At 44.7% G+C, this 19779-nt stretch overlaps 1 long non-coding RNA gene across 1 annotated transcript; it reads right to left on the bottom strand.

The window, feature by feature from the left end:
* Positions 1–2050: 2050 nt before the first annotated feature.
* On the bottom strand, positions 2051–19021 carry LOC117011386. The gene is made up of 6 exons (XR_004420942.1): positions 18759–19021; positions 11335–11367; positions 9922–9996; positions 7368–7401; positions 6214–6239; positions 2051–2307 (listed from the first exon to the last, which is right to left on the bottom strand). It is a non-coding gene; the product is annotated as an uncharacterized LOC117011386 (long non-coding RNA).
* Between the last annotated feature and the right edge of the window lie 758 nt (positions 19022–19779).

The following is a 19779-nucleotide window of genomic DNA, read 5'->3' as shown; positions in this document are numbered from 1 at the left end:
CAGAGTTGAAATTTGGGGAAATTTTGGAGGGAATTTTTGGGGAAATTTTGGGAGATCCCAAATTGAAATTTTTGGAATTTTGTGGAATTTTGTGGGAAATTTCCCAGAATTTTTGGGGCATTTTAAGGGGGAATTTTTGAGGCATTTTCAGAATTTTTTTGGAATTTTTGGAAAATCTTTTGGGAAAATTTCTGGGGAATTTGGGGGAATTTTTGGGGATTTTTTCAGGATTTTTTTTTCTTGAAATTTCAGGAATTTTGCTCCAGAACATTCCAGAAAAACTCAACCACGCAACATCCAAACCTCTCTTTATTTTATTTAATTTTATTTTACTTTATTTTATTTTATTTGGTGGGGGGCCCCAAATTTTTTGGGATTTTCCCCAAATTTTTTTGGGTGATTTCCCCAAATTTTTTGGGGATTTTCCCCAATTTTTTTAGGAATTTTCCCAAATTTTTGGGGTCTCAAAGTGCATTTTTTGAGGGTTTCCCCCCAATATTTTAAGAGGTTTTGGGGGGATTTCCCCAATTTTTATTTTTTTGGGGTTTCCCCAAATTTTTTTTTGGGGGAGTCCCCAATTTCAAAGTGCATTTGTTGGGAAATCCCAAATTTTTTGGGGGGGTTCCCCGAAATTTTGGGGCCTCCCAGGTGTGAAAGTGCAAAAAAAAATTTTTATTTTTTTAGGGGGTCACGAGTGCTGGAGGTGAGGGGGGAGGGGTCCCCAAATTTGGGATTTTTTGGGGTTTTTTGGGGATTTTTTGGGGGGTTTTTAGGGGATTTTTTTGAGTTTTTTTTTGATTTTTTGAGGATTTTTTGGGGGTTTTTTTGGGATTTTTTTGGGATTCTTTTTAGATTTGTTTGGAGATTTTTTGGGGATTTTTAGGGGGGTTTTTGGGTTTTTTGGGGGGGGATTTTTGGGGATTTTTGGGGATTTGTTGGGGATTTTTTTGAGATTTTTGGGGGAATTTTTGGGAATTTTTTGGGGATTTTTTGGGATTTTTGGGGATTTTTTTGAGATTTTTTTGGGGAATTTTTTGGGATTTTTTGGGGAATTTTAGGGGGAATTTTGGGGAATTTCTGGGATTTTTTTGGGGATTTTTTTTTTATTTTTGGGGGGATTTTTTTGAATATTTTTGGGATTTTTTCTTACTTTTGGGGTTTTCTCGAAGGAAATTTTTTGGGATTTTTGGATTTGTTCGGGGAATATTTTGGGATTTTTTGAGAATTTTTTTTTGTTTTTTGGGATGATTTTTTTTGGATTTTAGGGGGGAAATTTTCGGATTTTTTTTTTTATTTTTGTGGGATTTTTAGGGGAAATTTTTTGGATTTTTTGGGCGATCTTTTAGGATTTTTTTGCTGATTGCTTTTGGATTTTTGGGGGATTTTCTGAGAATTTTGGGGGAATTTTTTTTTTATTTTTCAGGGGATTATTTTTATTTTTTGGGATTCTTTTTGGGGATTTTTGGGAGATATTTTTGGATTTTTTTGGGGGGATTATCTGGGAAGTTTTGGGATTTTGGAGGGGAATTTTGGGGAAATTTTTGGGGATTTTTTGGGGGATTTTTTGGTGGTTTTGGGGATTTTTTTGGGATTTTAGGGGGAATTTTTCAGATTTTTTGGGCAATTTTTGTGGGATTTTTTTTTTATTTTTGGGAATTTTTGGGCGGAATTTTTTGGGATTTTTTTGGGGATATTTGGGAGATTTTGGGGGGAATTTTTGGGGTTTTTTAAAATATTTGTGGAGCAATTTTTAGGAATTTTTGGGGGATTTCTAGGGGAAATTTTTTGGATTTTCTTTATTTTTTGGGGATTTTTTTGATTTTTTGGGGGGGATTTTTTTGGGATATTTTGGGATTTTTTGAGGATTTTTTGAGATTTTTTTGGGGGGATTTTTGGGGAATTTTTGGGATTTTTGGGGATTTTTGGGGGAATTTTTTGGGATTTTTTTATGGATATTTTGGGATTTTTTGAGATTTTTTTGGGATTTTTAGGGAATTTTTGGGATTTTTTGAGGATTTTTTGAGATTTTTTTGGGGAATTTTTTGGGATTTTTTGGGATTTTTTGGGATTTTTTGGGATATTTGGGATTTTTGGGGAATTTTTGGGATTTTTTGGGTATTTTTGGGTGTCCTTGGCTCCGTGCAGGGTGAGGGGAATCCCCCAAATTCCCCCAAAAAAATTTTTTGGATTTTTTTTCATGCACTGGGGGTGGGGCTTGAACCCCAAGGGGGCGTGGCCTCGTCGGGGGCGTGGCCTCGTTGGGGGCGTGGCCTCGTTGGGGGCGTGGCTACGCCGAGGCCGCGGGAGCTGCAAAAAAAACCAAAAAATTTCGGAATTTTCTTCCAAAATTCTCAATTTTTTTACCCAAATTCCCCCAAATTCTTCAAATCTCCTCCCAAAATTCCCAAATTTTCCCCAAAATTCCACCCCAAATCCCCCCAAATTCCCAAAATTTCCCAAAATTTCCTCCAAATCTCCTCTCAAAATTCCCCAAATTTTCCCGTTTTTCCCCAAATCCCCCAAAATTTTCTCAAAATTTTTCCCCAAAATCTCCCAAATTCTTTCCAAAATTTCTCCCAAATTCCCCAGTTTTAAAAAAAATTCCCAAAATCTCCCAAATCCCCCCAATTTTCCCCAAAATTCCCAAAATTTCACCAATTTTTCCGCAAAATTCCCAAATTTCACCCAGATTTTCCCAAAATCCCCCAAATTTCTCCCAAATTTTCCTAATTTTCCCAAAATTTTCCCCAAAAATTCCCATTTTCCTAAAAAATCCTCAAAATTTTTCCCAGTTTTCCCAAAATTTCCCCCAAATCTCCCAAAATTTTCCCAAAATTTCCCTGTAATTCCCCAAAATTTTCCCAAATTTTCCCCCAAAATTCCCAAATTTTTCCCCAAAATTTTCCCAAAAATTCCCATTTTTACCCAAAATACGAAAAAATTTTCCCAATTTTCCCCCAAAATTTGCCCCAAATCCCCAAAATTCACTAAAAATCTCCCAAATTTCCCCCAAATTCTCAAAAATTTTCCCAAATTTCCCCCAAAATTTCTCAATTTCCTCCCAGAATTTCCCAAAATCTCCCAATTTTTCCCTCAAAATTCCCCCCAAATTCCCAATTTTCCCCCAAAATTTCCCAAAATCCCCAAATTTCCCCCAAATTTTCCCAAAATTTCCCCCAAATCCCCAAAATTTTTCCCAAATTTTCCCCAAATTCCCAAATTTTCCCCAAATTTCTGCAAAATTTTCCCCATATCCCTCCCAAATTTTCCCAAAATCCCCAAAATTTCCCCCAAATTTCCCAAATTTTCCTCAAAATTTTCCCAAAATTTCCCAAAAATCTCCAAAATTTTTCCCAATTTTCCCCAAATTCCCCAAATTTCCGCAAAATTCCCAAATTTCCCCAAATTTTCCCCCAAAATTCCCAAATTTTTCCCCAAAATTTTCCCAAAAATTCCCATTTTTACCCAAAATACGAAAAAATTTTCCCAATTTTCCCCCAAAATTTGCCCCAAATCCCCAAAATTCACTAAAAATCTCCCAAATTTCCCCCAAATTCTCAAAAATTTTCCCAAATTTCCCCCAAAATTTCTCAATTTCCTCCCAGAATTTCCCAAAATCTCCCAATTTTTCCCTCAAAATTCCCCCCAAATTCCCAATTTTCCCCCAAAATTTCCCAAAATCCCCAAATTTCCCCCAAATTTTCCCAAAATTTCCCCCAAAACCCCAAAATTTTTCCCAAATTTTCCCCAAATTCCCAAATTTTCCCCAAATTTCTGCAAAATTTTCCCCATATCCCTCCCAAATTTTCCCAAAATCCCCAAAATTTCCCCCAAATTTCCCAAATTTTCCTCAAAATTTTCCCAAAATTTCCCAAAAATCTCCAAAATTTTTCCCAATTTTCCCCAAATTCCCCAAATTTCCGCAAAATTCCCAAATTTCCCCAAATTTTCCCAAAATTCCTCCCAAATTTTCCCCAAAATTTTCCCCAAAATTTCCTCAAAATCCCCAAAATTTTCCCCCAAATTCCCCAAATTTTCCTCAAAATTTTCCCAAAATTTCCCAAAAATCTCCAAAATTTTTCCCAATTTTTCCCAAAATCCCCAAGTTTTCCCCAAATTTTCCCCAAATTTCCCCCAAAATTCCCATTTTTCCTCCAAAATCTCCCAAATTTTCCTCATTTCCCCCCAAATTTTCCCTCAAAATTCCCAAATTTTCCCCAAAAATTTCCATTTTACCCCAAAATCTTCCAAATTTTTCTCAATTTTCCCCAAAATTCCTCCCAAAATTTTCCCAAATTTCCCAAATTTCCCCCAAATTCCCAAATTTTCCCCAAATTTCTGCAAAATTTTCCCCATATCCCTCCCAAATTTTCCCAAAATCCCCAAAATTTCCCCCAAATTCCCCAAATTTTCCTCAAAATTTTCCCAAAATTTCCCAAAATTCTCCAAAATTTTTCCCAATTTTTCCCAAAATCCCCAAATTTTCCCCAAATTTTCCCCAAATTTCCCCCAGAATTCCCATTTTTCCTCCAAAATCTCCCAAATTTTCCTCATTTCCCCCCAAATTTTACCTCAAAATTCCCAAATTTTCCCCAAAAATTTCCATTTTACCCCAAAATCTTCCAAATTTTTCTCAATTTTCCCCAAAATTCCTCTCAAAATTTTCACAAATTTCCCAAATTTCCCCCAAATTCCCAAATTTTCCCCAAAAATCTGCAAAATTTTCCCCAAATTCCTCCCAAACTGTCCCAAAATCCCCAAATTTCCCCCAAATTTCCCAAATTTTCCTCAAAATTTCCCCAAATTCCCTCCAAATTCTCCAAATTTTTCCCCAATTTTTCCAAAAATACCCAAAATTTTTCCCAATTTTTCCCCATTTCCTCCCAAATTTTCCCATTAATCTCCCAAAATTTCCCGAAATTTCCCCCCAAATTCCCAAATTTTCCCCATGTTTTTCCCCAAATTTCCCCAAAATCCCCCAAATTTGCCCCAAATTCCCAAATTGTCCCCAAATTTCTGCAAAATTTTCCCCAAATCCCTCCCAAACTGTCCCAAAATCCCCAAAATTTCCCCCAAATTTCCCAAATTTTCCCCAAAATTTCCCCAAAATTTCCCCAAAATTTCCCAAAAATCTCCAAAATTTTTCCCAATTTTTCCCAAAATCCCAAAATTTTCCCCAAATTTTCCTCAAATTTTCCCCCAAAATTCTCATTTTTCCTCCAAAATCTCCCAAATTTTCCTGATTTCCCCCCAAATTTCCCCCCAAAATTCCCAAATTTTCCCCCAAATTTCCCAAAAAATTTCCATTTTACCCCAAAATCTCCAAAATTTTTCTCAATCATTCCCAAAATTCCTCCCAAAATTTTCACAAAATTTCCCAAGTTTCCCCCAAATCCCCAAATTTTCCATAAATTTCCCCAAATTTTCCCAAAATTCCTCCCAAATTTCCCCCAAAATTCCCCAAAATTTCCTCAAAATCTCCAAAATTTTCCCAAAAATTCCCCAAATTCCACCCAAAATCCCCCAAATTTCTCCCAAAATTTCCCAAAATTTTCCCCAAAAATCCCCAAATTTTTTCCCAATTTTTCCCAAAATTCCCCAAATTTGCCCCAAATTCCCAAATTTTCCCCAAATTTCTGCAAAAATTTCCCCAAATCCCTCCCAAATTTTCCCAAAATCTCCAAAATTTCCCCCAAATTTCCCAAATTTTCCTCAAAATTTCCCCAAAATTTCCCAAAAATCTCCAAAATTTTTCCCAATTTTTCCCAAAATCCCCAAGTTTTCCCCAAATTTTCCCCAAATTTCCCCCAAAATTCCCATTTTTCCTCCAAAATCTCCCAAATTTTCCCCCAAAATTCACAAATTTTCCCCCAAATTTCCCAAAAAATTTCAATTTTACCCCAAAATCTTCCAATTTTTTCTCAATTTTTCCCAAAATTCCTCTCAAAATTTTCACAAATTTCCCAAGTTTCCCCCAAATTCCCAAATTTTCCATAAATTTCCCCAAATTTTCCCAAAATTCCTCCCAAATTTCCCCAATTTTCCCCAAAATTTCCTCAAAACCTCCAAAATTTTCCCCAAAATTCCCCAAATTCCACCCAAAATCCCTCAAATTTCCCCCAAATTTTCCCAAAATTCCCAAAATTCCCCCAAATTTTCCCAAAATTCCCAAAAATTCCCCCAAAATTTCCCGTTTTTTCCCCATTTTCTCACCGGGTTTTTTCGCCGTCTCGGGGGCGCTGCGGAGAGGGGGAGGGGTCAGAGGGGAAAAATCCCAGATTTTTTTGGGATGAATTCCCCAAATTTTGGGATTTCCCAAATTTTTGGGGTCTGAGGGTCCCAAATTTTGGGATTTTGGAATTTTGGGACTCAACATTTTTTTGTTTTCCCAAATTTTGGGGATTTTCAGAATTTTTTGGGGGCCAATTCCCAAATTTTTGGGGTCTGGAGTTCCCAAATTTTGGGATTTTTGGTTTTTTAGGGGTTCCAAATTTTGGGATTTTGGAATTTTGGGATCCTCAAATTTTTGGGATTTTGGGTTCCAAAATTTTGGGATTTTTGGGTTTTTGAGGATTCCAAATTTTGGGATTTGAGGTTTTGGGATCCTCAAATTTTTGGGATTTCCCAAATTTTTTGGGGTCTGAGGGTCCCAAATTTTGGGATTTTGGAATTTTGGGATCCTCAAATTTTTGGGATTTACCAAATTTTGGGATTTTGAGGATTCCCAAATTTTTGGGGGAAAAATTCCCAAATTTTTGGGGTCTGGAGGTCCCAAATTTTGGGATTTTTGGGATTTTGAGGATTCCAAATTTGGGGATTTTGGAATTTTGGGGATTCCAAATTTTCGGGTTTTCCCAAATTTTTTGGGGCAAATTCCCAAATTTTTGGGGTCTGGAGTTTCCAAAATTTTGGGATTTTGGAATTTTGGGATCCTCAAATTTTTGGGGTTTCCCAAATTTTTTGTGGGTCCCAAATTTTGCAGTTTTGGATTTTCTTTGGAATCCCCAAATTTTGGGATTTTTGGATTTTTTGGGGTTTTTTTTTGGGATCCCCAAATTTTGAGGTTTTTAATTTTGGGGTTCCCAAATTTTGGGATTTTGGACTTTTTTGGGATCCCAATTTTTGGCATTTTTGGGATTTTTTGGGGGGATCCCCAAATTTTGAGATTTTAAAAATTTTTTGGGATCCTCAAATTTGAGGATTTTTTTTATTTTGGGGTCCCCAAATTTTGGTTTTTTGGAGTTTTTTTGGGGTTTTTTGGATTTTTTTGAGGATCCCAAATTTTGGGATTTTTAAAAATTTTTTGGGGGATCCCAAATTTGGGATTTTTTTGGGGTTTTTTGGGTTTTTGGGATTTTTTGTCTCACCTGGGCTCGGCCTTTTTGCACTTGAATTTCTTACCTGGGGAGAGAAACGGGGTCGGGAGGGGCCAAAGTTGGGGGAAAATTTGGGGAAATTTTGGGGAATTTTGGGGGAATTTTGGGGATTTGGGGTTTTTAGGGGGGATTTTGGGGGAATTTTTGGGATTTTTGGGGAAAATTTGGGGGAATTTTGGGGAATTTTGGGGAAATTTTGGGGAATTTTTTGGTTTTTGGGTTTTGGGGTTTTTGGGATTTTGGGATTTTTTTTGGTTCTATTTGATTTTTGGGGTTTGGGTATTTTGGTTTTTTGGGATTTTTTGGGGATTTGGGGGTTTGAGATTTTGGGGTTTTTGGGGTTTTGGATTTTTTGGGGTTTGATGATTTGGGATTTTGGGGTTTTGGATTTTTGGGTCCTTTGGTTTTTGAGGTTTTTTTGGGTTTTGGGTTTTTGGGGTTTTGGTGGAATTTGGGGAATTTTGGAGTTTGAGGTTCGGATTTTTGGGGTTTTCGGGATTTTAGGATTGGAGACTTTTGGGGTTTTGGGGATTTTGGGATTTTTTTGGGTTTTATTTGAATTTTGGGGTTTAGGTATTTTGGTTTTTTGGGGTTTTTGGGGTTTGGGGATTTTTGGATTTTTGGGTTTTTTGGTTTTTGGGGTTTTTCGGATTTTAGGATTTAGGGATTTTGGGGTTTTTTGGGTTTTTTGGTTTTTGGGGGGTTTGGGGATTTTGGGGTTTGGGGTTCAGATTTTTGGGGTTTTTGGTTTTTGGGGTTTTTGGGATTTTTGGATTTTTGGGTTTTTTGGGTATTTTGGTTTTTGGGGGTTTTGGGAGGTTTTGGGGATTTTGGGGTTTTGGATTTTTGGGGTTTTTTTTGTTTTTTCGGTTTTTGGGGTTTTTTGGGGGTTTTTAGGTTTTTGGGAATTTGGGATTTTTGGGTTTTATTTGATTTTTGGGGTTTGGGTATTTTGGTTTTTTGGGGTTTTGGGATTTTGGGATTTTAGGATCTTTGGGGTTTGATGTTTTGGGATTTTGGGGTTTTGGATTTTTGGGTATTTTGGTTTTTTGGGGTTTTTTGGGGATTTTGGGGTTTGAGATTTTGGGTTTTTTGGGGTTTTGGATTTTTTGGGGTTTTTGTTTCTTTGGTTTTTGGGGTTTTTGGGATTTTAGGATCTTTGGGGTTTGATGTTTTGGGAATTTTGGGGTTTTGGGTTTTTGGGGTTTTTGGGATTTTAGGATTTTGAAGTTTGGGATTTTTGGGGTTTTTTGTTTTTTTGTTTGTGGGGTTTTTGGGAGGTTTTATGTATTTGGGGTTTTGGTGGAATTTGGGGAAATTTTGGGTTTGGGGTTCAGATTTTTGGGGTTTTGGGGATTTTGGGATTTTAGGATTTTAGGATTTTTAGGTTTTTGGGATTTTGGATTTTTTGGGGTTTTTGTTTTTTTGGTTTTTGGGATTTTAGGATATTGGGTTTTTGGGGTTTTGGGTTCTTGGGGTTTTGGGATTTGGGGTTTTTTGGTTTTTGGGATTTTTGGGCTTTTTGTTTTGGGGATTTTTAGGGTTTGGGATTTTGGGGTTTTGGGGTTTCTTTGGTTTTTTGGGGTTTTTGGGGTTTGGGGATTTTGGGATTTTGGGGATTTGGGGTTTTGGGGGTTTTGGGATTTTTGTGGAGGGAATTTTGGGTATTTTTGGGATTTTGGGGTTTTTATTTTGGTTTTTTGGGATTTTTGGGGTTTTTTGGGGTATTTGTGGCTGAATTTTGGGATATTTTTGGGTTTTTTTCATGCCAGGATTTTGGGATTTTGTGGGTTTTGGGTGTTTTGGGATTTTGGGGTGGGAATTTTGGGATTTTGGGGAGGAAATTTTGGTTTTATTGTGATTTTGGGGTGGGATTTTTGGGTTTTTATTTAGGTTTTGGGGTTTTTTGGGGTGGGAATTCGGGGATTTTTTGGGTTTTTTATGATCCAGGATTTGGGGATTTTTGGGTTTTGTGATTTTTGGGATTTTGGGGAGGGAATTTTGGGGTTTTTTTGGGTTATTCATGGTCGGGATTTTGTGGATTTTTATTTTGGTTTTTGGATATTTTGGGAGGGAATTTTAGGTTTTTATTTTGGTTTTTGGGGTATTTTTGGGTTTTTTCGGTTTTTTTTTGAGCCAGGATTTTGGGATTTTTGGGGTTTTGGGTTTTCTGAGATTTTGGGTTTGGAATTTTGGGGTTTTATTTTGGTTTTTTGTGATTTTTGGGATATTTTTTGCTGGATTTTGGGGATTTTTTCGGTTTTTGGATTGGGGATTTTGGGATTTTTGGGTTTTTGTGGTTTTTGGGATTTTGGGTTTGGAATTTTGGGGTTTTGGGGATTTTTGGGGAGGGAATTTTGGGGGTTTTTTGTGAGTTTGGGGTGGAATTTTGGTGGGTTTTTTTTTGGTTTTTGGGATATTTGTGGCCGGATTTCGGGGATTTTTTGGGTTTTTGGATTGGGGATTTTGGGATTTTGTGGTTTTTAGGGATTTTAGGGATTTTGGGTTTGGAATTTTGGGGTTTTTTTGGGATTTTGGGACTCACTGAGGGCGATGAGCACGCCCAGCACGAACATGACGATGCTCAGGATCAGCCCCGCCAGCCGCAGCGACTCGTAATCTGGGACCCCAAAATCCCCCAAAACCACCCCAAAAATCAGCTCAGGACCCCAAAAAATGAAATCCCCGACCCCAAAAACCCCCAGGAATCAAAAATCCCAAAATTTCACCCCAAAAAACTAAAAAAATGAACCAAAAAAACCCCAAAAATGAACAAAAATAATCCCAAAAATGAACCAAAATCGCCCAAAAATGACCCAAAATCAGCTCAGAACCCCAAAAAATGAAATCCCCGACCCCAAAAACCCCAGGGGACCCAAAATTCCAAAATTTAACCCCCAAAAATCCCCAAAAATTCACCCAAAAAAAAGAAAAATGAACAAAAAATCCCAAAAATTTCCCAAAATTCCCCATATTTACCCCAAAAATCCCAAAAATTCACTCAAAATACAAAAAAAAGAACAAAAAAAATCCCAAAAATGAACCAAAATCACCCCAAAATGACCCAAAAAACCCCAAAATCACCCCAAAAATCAGCTCAGGACCCCAAAAAATGAAATCCCCGCCCCCCAAAACCCCCCGGGGACCCCAAAATCCCCAAAATTTACCCCAAAAAAATAAAAAAATGAACCAAAATATCCCAAAAATGAACAAAATTCAGCCCAAAAATGAACCCAAAATCACCCCAAAACCCAAAATCCACCCCAAAATCGGCTCTAAATTCCAAAAAAAATGAAATCCCCGACCCCAAAAACCCCCGGGGACCCCAAAATCCCAAAAATTTACCCCAAAAATCCCCAAAATTTTCAAAAAAATGAAGAAAAAATTCCCAAAATTTCCCCAAAATTCCCAATTTTTCCCCCAAAATTGTCCCAAATTCCCTCCAAAAATTCCCCCAAAATAAAAAAAATTCCAAATTTTCCCCAAATTCCCCCAAATTTCCCCCAAAAATCCCAAATTTTCCCCCAGATTTCCCCTAAATTTAAAAAAAATTCCCAAATTTCCCCAAAAATTCGCCCAAATCCCTCAAAAATTCCCAAAATTTTCCAAATTTCCCCAAAATTCCCTAAAATTATCCCAAATTCCATCCAAAATTTTAAAAAATCCCAAAATTTCCCCCAAAATCCCCAAAATTCATCCAAAAATTCCCCTCTAAATCCACAATATTAAAAAAAATTCTCAATTTTTCCCCAAAAAGTCTCCCCAAAAATCCCCAAAAATTCACAATTTTCCCCAAATTTTCCCAAATTTTGCCCCAAATTCCCCAAAATTTGCCCCAAATTCCCTCTAAAATCACAAAAAAATCCCCAAAATTTCCCAAATTCCCCCCAAAATTCACAAAAATTCACAAAACTTTCCCAAATTTTCCCCCAAAATTTCCCAAATTTCCCCCACTCACCGTAGTGGAACGGTTCCCGCGCCCGCGCTGCCTCTGCAAAAAAAAAAATCAGAATTTTGGGGAGAATTTGGGATTTTTCGGAGATTTTGGGGTAAATTTGGGAATTTTTGGGGCAAATTTGGGAATTTTTAGAGAGAATTTGGGGATTTTTGAAGGAATTTTGGGGGAATTTTGGGGATTTTGGGGAAATTTTGGAATTTTTGGGGAATTTTTGGGAATTTCTGGGAATTTTTGGGAGGTTTTAGGGATTTGGGGGGAGATTTTTAAGGGAATTTTGGGGGAAAATTGGAATTTTTGGGAATTTAGGGACAGATTTGGGGGAATTTTGGGAGGAATTTTGAGAAATTTGAGGATTTTTAGGATCTTGGGGCAAATTTTGGATAATTTTGGGAAATTTTGGGAGGTTTTAGGGATTTTGGGGGGGGAATTTGAGAGAATTTTGGGGAATTTGAGGGAAAATTTGGGAGGAATTTGGAGAATTTTGGGAATTCTGGGGGAGATTTGGGAATTTTGGGGATTTTTTTGTGGAATTTTGAGGGAATTTTGGGGAAAAATTGGGAATTTTTGGGGATTTTTGGGGCAATGTTTGGGAATTTTGGGGGAATTTTTGAATGGAATTTAGGACAAATTTGGGGAAATTTTGGGGATTTTGGGGAATTTTTGGGGATTTTGGGGAATTTTTGGGGGGATTTTGGAGAAATTTTGGAATTTTGGGGAATTTTTTGATGAATTTTTGGACATTTTTGGGAATTTTGGGGAATTTTTGGGGAATTTTTTTGGAATTTTTGGGAATTTTTGGGGATTTTGGGGTGCAGTTCTCCCCGGTGCCACCAGGGGGCGCTCGTTCATTAATTGTTCATTCATTCATTATTAATTCATTAATTATCGATTTATTAATGGATGACGTCATCAACCCCGGACACAGAACCCAAAATTCCCCCAAAAAATTCCAAAAAATTTCCAAAAATTTACCCAAAATTCCCCAAAATACCGTAAAAATTCCCAAAAAATTCTCAAAAAATTCCCCAAAATTGCCCAAAATCTCCCCTAGAAACCCAAAATTCTCCAAATTCCCCCCAAATTGACCCCAAAATCCCTCCAAAAATAAAAAAAAAATCCAAAAAAAAATCAAAAAAAATTCTGAAATAACCCCAAAAATCCCCTAAAAATTCCCCCCAAAAATTCCCCAAATTTCCCCAAAATTCCCCCAAAATTTCCGAAATTCCCCCGAATTTCCCCGAATTCTCCCCAAATCCCCCCAAAATTCCCCAAATTTCCGAAAATTCCCCAAATTTGGGGAAATTTTGGGGGGATTTGGGGGTCCCAGAGGGGATTTTGGGAATTTTTTGGAAATTTTTGAGATTTTTTGGGGATTTTTTTGGGATTTTGGGGGAATTTTGAGGAAAATTTGGGGGGATTGATGACGTCATCCATTAATGAATCGATGATTAATTAATAAATAATGAATTAGTAATTAATTAATTATCACTCAATGAACGAGCGCCCCCTGGTGGAACCCGGGGAGAACGGGACTCCAAAAATTCCCAAAAAATCCCAAAAAATCCCCCAAAAATTCCCCAAAAAGCCCCAAAAAGCCCCAAAATCCCCCTAAAATTACCCCAAAAAATCCCCAAAATCCCCCAAAATTCCCAATAATTCCCCAAAATTCCCCAAAAATCCTCAAAAATCCCCCAAAAGCAGCCCAAAATTTCCTGGATTCCCCCAAAATCCCCCTCAAAAACCCCAAAAATCCCCAAAAATTCCCCCAAATCCCCCCAAAATCCCCTGAATTCCCTGAAATTGCCCCCAAAAATCTCCCAAAAATCCCCCAAAATCCCAAAATTTCCCAAAATTCCCCAAAAATCCCAAAAAATCCCCAAAAAAATCCAAAAATTCCCCAAAAATTCCCCAAAAATCCTCCAAAATTCCCAATAATTCCCCAAAATCCCTCCAAAAAATCCCAAAAATCCCCAAATTCCCCAAAAAATCCCCCAAAAATCCCAAAAATCTCCCCAAAAATCAAAAAATCCCCAAATCCCCAAATCCCCTAAAAATCTCCCAAATACCCCAAAATTCCCCAAAAATCCCATACATATCCTCAAAAGTCCCCCAAAAATCCCCAAAAATTCCCAAAAAACCCCCAATAATCCCTCCCAAAATTCTCCAAAAAATCCCAAAAATCCCCCCAAAAATTCCCAAACTCCCCAGAATCCCCCCAGAATCTGACCCAGCACCCATCCTGCACCCCATAAAACCCCACAGCACCCACCCAGCACCGCAAATCCTGACCCAGCACCCCCCGGCACCCATCCTGAGCCCACCCAGAGCCCACCCGGGACCCTCTGCACCCATCCTGTGCCACCCTGCACCACCCAGCACCCCAAATCCCAACTCCAGCGCCCATCCTGCCCTACCCCAGGTCCCCCAGCACCCATCCACCACCCCAAATCCTGCACCAGCACCCTCTGGAACCCATCCTGCATCATTCAGCACCCATCCCGAACCCCAAATCCTGACCCAGCACCCCCCAAAACCCACCCAGCACCCATCCAGCATCACCCCGGAGCCACCTGTATCCCATAAAACCCCCAGCACCCATCCTGCCCCACTCCAGATCCCTCTGCACCCCCCCAGCACCCAGCCAGGACCCACCCAGATCCTCCAGCACCCACCCTGCACCCCAAATCCGAGCCCCAGCACCCACCCAGCACCCACCCTGCACTCATCCAGGGACCTTGCAGCACTCCCTGGCACCCACCTGCACCCCAAATCCCGGCACAGCACCCCCCGGCACCAATCCTGCATCACCCAGGACCCACCCTGCAACCTCTGCACCCACCCTGCAACCTCTGCACCCACCCAGGACCCACCCAGATCGTCCTGCACCCATCCTGCATCTCCCAGCACCCACCCTGAACCCCAAATCCGAGCCCCAGCACCCATCCTGCACTCTCTGGCACCCACCCAGCACCGCCCCAGATCCCCCTGCACCCTCAGCACCAACCCAGCACCCCAAACCCTGAACCTGCACCCTCTGCACCCATCCAGGACCCACCCAGAACCCGCCTGGGACTCGAAAGCACCCCTGCAGCATCCACAGCACCCACCCAGCACCCTCTGGCACCCATCCTGCATCACCGAGAACCCACCCAGGACCCACCCAAGTCCCCCCAGCATCCATCCTGTGTCACCCTGCACCATCCTGAACCCCAAATCCCAACTCCAGCACCCACCCTGCACCCTCTGCACCCACCCTGCACCCCAAATCCGAGCCCCGGCAGCTCCCAGCACCCCATAAAACCCCCCAGCACCCATCCTGCATCACCCCGGACCCCACAGCAACCTCTGCACCCTCCCAGGATTCACCTGCACCCACCCAGCATCACCTGACACCCATCCTGCACCCACCCAGATCGTCCTGCACCCATCCTGCATCACCCAGCACCCACCCAGCACCCACCCGGGACCCTCTGCACCCATCCTGCTCCACCCCGGACCCCACAGCATCCCCTGGCACCCATCCTGCACCCCACAGCACCCACCCTGCACCTCCTGACACGCACCCAGCATCCCAAATGCCAACGTCAGCACCCCCTGGCACCCACCCGGGACCCTCTGCACCCACCCTGCACCCCAAATCCCTGACCCTGCAGCCCCCTGCACCCATCCTGGATCACCCAGGACCCCAAACTCCTGCACCAGTACCCGCCAGCACCCACCCCGGACCCCACAGCACCCCGTGCAGCCATCCTGCACCCCAAATCCCAACTCCAGCACCCACATGAGCCCTCTGCACCCATCCTGCATCACCCAGGACCCGCCCAGCACCCACCCGGGACCCCCCAGCACCCACCCTGCATCATCCAGCACCCATCCCAAACCCCAAATCCCTGCAGCTGCACCCTCTGCGCCCACCCAGCACTACATAGAACCCACCCTGCACCCAAATCCCAGAACAGCACCCCCTGCACCCACCCAGCACCTATCCTGCCCTGCCCCAGATCCCCCTGCACCCACCCTGCAGCCCCTGGCACCCATCCTGCACTGCACCCGACCCCACAGCACCCATCCTGCATCACCCAGCACCCACTCTGAACCCCAAATCCCAGCACAGCACCCCCTGGCACCCACCCGGGACCCTCTGCACCCACCTGCACCCCAAATCCTAACTCAGCACCCCCTAGAACCCACCCTGCACCCCAAACCCCAGCACCAGCACCCATCCTGCATCATCCCGCACCCATCCTGAACCCCAAATCCTGACCCAGCATCCCCTGGCACCCACCCGGGACCCTCTGCACCCACCCTGCATCACCCGGGACCCACCCGAACCCCAAATCCCTGCACCAACATTCCCTGGCACCCAACCAGGACCCTCTGCACCCATCCAGGACCCACCCAGATCCTCCTGCACCCACCCTGCACCCCAAATCCGAGCCCCAGCATCCATCCAGCATCCCATAGCAGCCATCCAGGACCCACCCGGGACCCCATAGCACCCACCCTGTGTCACCCTCCACCACCCAGCACCCCAAACCTCTGCACCAGCACCCCACAGCACCCATCCCAAACCCCAAATCCGAACTCCAGCACCCATTCTGCCCCACCCAGGACCCCACAGGACCCCACAGCACCCATCGTGCTTCACCGCCTGCCCCCCCAAATCGCAGCACAGCACCCCCTGGAACCCACCCTGCATCTCCCAGCACCGACCCTGCACCCCAAATCCTCACCCAGCACCCCCCAAAACCCACCCAGCACCCACCTGTACCCCATAAAACCCCACAGCACCCATCCCAAACCCCAAACCCCTGCACAAGCATCCCCCAGCACCCATCCTGCATCACCCCGGACCCCACAGCACCCTCTGGCACCCACCCTGCATCTCCCAGCACCGACCCTGCACCCCAAATCCTCACCCAGCACCCCCCAAAACCCACCCAGCACCCACCCGGGACCCTCTGCACCCACCCAGCACCCATCCAGGGACTCTGCAGCACCCCCTGGCACCCCAAATGCTGCACCTGCACCCCACAGAACACACCCTGCACCCCAAATCCGAGCACGAGCACCCCACAGCACCCAGCCTGCATCATCCTGCACCCCAAATCCTGCACCAGCACCCCTTGGTATCCATCCAGCACCCTCTGCACCCACCCTGCAGCCTCTGCACCCATCCAGGACCCACCCAGATCCTCCAGCACCCATCCTACATCATCCAGCACCCATCCTGCACCCCAAATCCGAGCCCCAGCACCCCCAGCACCCATCCTGACCCCTCTGCACCCACCTGGGACCTCTGCAGCACCCACCCTGCATCACCCTGCACCCCAAATCACAGCACAGCACCCACCCAGGGACCCTGCAGCACCCCCTGGCACCCATCCTGAACCCGAAATCTGAACACCATCATCTATCCTGCACCTCCAGCACCCACCCTGCACCCCAAATCCTGACCCAGCAGCTCCCAGCACCCATCCTGCATCACCCCGGACCCCACAGCACCCCCTGGCACCCACCCTGCAACCACCCGGGACCCACCTGCACCCACCCTGCACCCCCTGGCACCCATCCTGAACCACCCCGGATCCCCCTGCATCACCCAGCGCCCACCCTGACCCCCAAACCCGAACTCCAGCATCCCCTGGCACCCACCCAGGACCCACCCAGATCGTCCTGCACCCATCCTACATCACCCTGCACCACCCAGCACCCCAAATCCGAACACCAGCACCCATCCGGACCCCACAGCACCCACCCAGGACCCACCCAGATCGTCCTGCACCCATCCTACATCACCCAGCACCATCCAGAACCCACCCGGAACTCTCTGCACCCGTCCTACATCACCCTGCACCACCCAGCACCCATCCTGCACCCCAAATCCAAACATCAGCACCCATCCTGCATCACCCTGCACCACCCAGCACCTCAAATCCGAACACCAGCACCCACCCTGCACCCCAAATCCCTGCACCAGCACCCCTTGGTATCCATCCAGCACCCTCTGCACCCACCCTGCAGCCTCTGCACCCACCCAGGACCCACCCAGATCCTCCAGCACCCACCGTGCATCCCACAGCACCCAGCCAGGACCCTCCAGCACCCATCCTGCATCATCCTGCACCCACCCTGCACCCCAAATCCGAGCCCCAGCACCCCCAGCACCCACCCTGCACCACCCAGGGACCCTGCAGCACCCCCTGGCACCCACCTGCATCTCATAGAACCCACCCTGCACCCTCTGCACCCATCCAGGACCCACCCGGGACCCCCCAGTACCCACCCAGCACCCTCTGCACCCACCCTGCAGCCCCTGCACCCATCCAGGACCCACCTGCAGCCCCTGGCACCCATCCTGCCCCACCCTGCACCCCAAACCCCTGCACCAGCACCCCTTGGTATCCATCCAGCACCCTCTGCACCCATCCTGAACCCACCCAGATCCTCCAGCACCCACCGTGCACCCACAGCACCCAGCCAGGACCCCCCAGCACCCATCCTGACCCCTCTGCACCCACCAGGGACCTCTGCAGCACCCACCCTGCATCACCCAGCACCCCAAATCACAGCACAGCACCCACCCAGGGACCCTGCAGCACCCCCTGGCACCCACCTGCACCTCGTAGAACCCACCCTGCACCCCATAGAACCCACCCTGCACCCCATAGAACCCACCCTGCACCCCATAGAACCCACCCTGCACCCCATAGAACCCCCCCTGCACCCCAAATCCCAGCACCAGCACCCTTTGCACCCATCCAGGACCCACCTGCAGCCCCTGGCACCCATCCTGAACCCACCCTGCACCCCAAATCTCTGCACCGGCACCCTCTCCACCCATCCTGCATCACCCAGAACCCACCCAAGACCCACCTGGGACCCCCAGGACCCACCCAGGACCACCCAGGACCCCATAGCACCCATCCTGCACCCTCTGCACCCATCCAGGACCCACCCAGCACCATCCTGCACCCATCCAGGACCCTGCAGCATCCCCTGGCACCCACCTGCACCCTCTGCACCCATTCTACATCACCCAGAACCCACCCAGGACCCCATAGCACCCATCCAGGACCCCTGAGCACCCACCCTGCATCCTCTGCACCCATCCTACATCACCCAGAACCCACCCAGCACCCACCCAGGACCCCTGAGCACCCACCCTGCAACCTCTGCACCCATCCAGGACCCACCCAGGACCCTCCAGCACCCATCCTGCACCCCTGCAGCACCCACCTGTAGCCCTGCAGCACCCACAGCACCCAAAATCCTGACCCAGAACCCCAAAATCCTGCATCAACACCCACCCAGGACCCTAAATCCCGACCCAGAACCCACCCAGAACCCACCCAGCACCCAAAATCCTGACCCAGCACCCACCCAGGACCCCCCCAGGACCCCCCAGCCCCGTCCCCCCTCACCTCCCATGGCCGGCTCGGTGGGGGTGGCCATGCCTGGGTCCCTTCGGCTCCTCCCGCCTCGGTTCGGTTCCGTTCGGGTCCCCCCCGGTTCGGTTCGGGTCCCCCCCGGTTCGGTTCGGCTCCGTTCGTGTCCCCCCCCACTCGGTTCGGCTCCTTTCGGGTCGGTTCGGAGCCGTTCGGGCCCCCCCGGTTCGGTTCGGGTCGGTTCGGAACCGCTCGGGCGCTTTGGAAGCGCTCGGAGCCGCTCGGGTGTTTCCGGAGCCGTTCGGGTCCGTTCGGAACCGCTCGGAGCCGCTGCGGCAGAGGGGGCGGGGCCAGCGCGGAGGCCACGCCCAGAGGGGCGGGGAGAGAAAAAAAACCAAAAAAAACCCAAAAAAACCCCAAAAAACCCAAAAAATACCCGAAAAAATCCCGAAAAATACCCGAAAATATCCGAAAATACCCGAAAATACCCGAAATTATCCGAAAATATCCGAAATTATCCGAAATTACCCAAATATATTAAATAAAATAACCCCCAAATATTCCAAAACCAGCCCAAAATTTAAAAAAACAGCTGAAAAATATCCCTAAAAGAACCCCAAAATATAAAAAAAAATCCCAAAATACTTAAAAAAAAATTAAAAAAATAAAAAAACCCCTAAAATGTCCCAAAGAAGCACAAAATACCCAAAAAAAGAGTTTTAAAAATGCCCCAAAAATCTCCAAACTGCCCCAAAATATCCCGAAAAAACCCTCAAAATAATAAAAAATATAAAATAAAAATATAAAATAGAAAACATATAAAAATATAATAAAAAATAAAAACCATAAAATATTAAAATATACAGTATAAAAATATTAAAAAATATAAAATATAAATTATATAAAAAAATACAAAGTATAAAAGTGTATAATAAAAAAAGAAAAATAAATAAAAATATAAAATGTTAAAAATAAACATTAGGAATAGAAAATAGAAAAATAAAAATAGAAAATAGAAAAATATACAAAATAAAAATATGAAATATATTAAAAATGG

Source organism: Catharus ustulatus, unplaced genomic scaffold (assembly GCF_009819885.2).
Source record: "Catharus ustulatus isolate bCatUst1 unplaced genomic scaffold, bCatUst1.pri.v2 scaffold_128_arrow_ctg1, whole genome shotgun sequence".
In the NCBI taxonomy this organism is placed as follows: domain Eukaryota; kingdom Metazoa; phylum Chordata; class Aves; order Passeriformes; family Turdidae; genus Catharus; species Catharus ustulatus.
The sequence above is the reverse complement of the archived record's forward strand: the minus strand, read 5'-3'. Positions and strand labels throughout refer to the sequence as shown.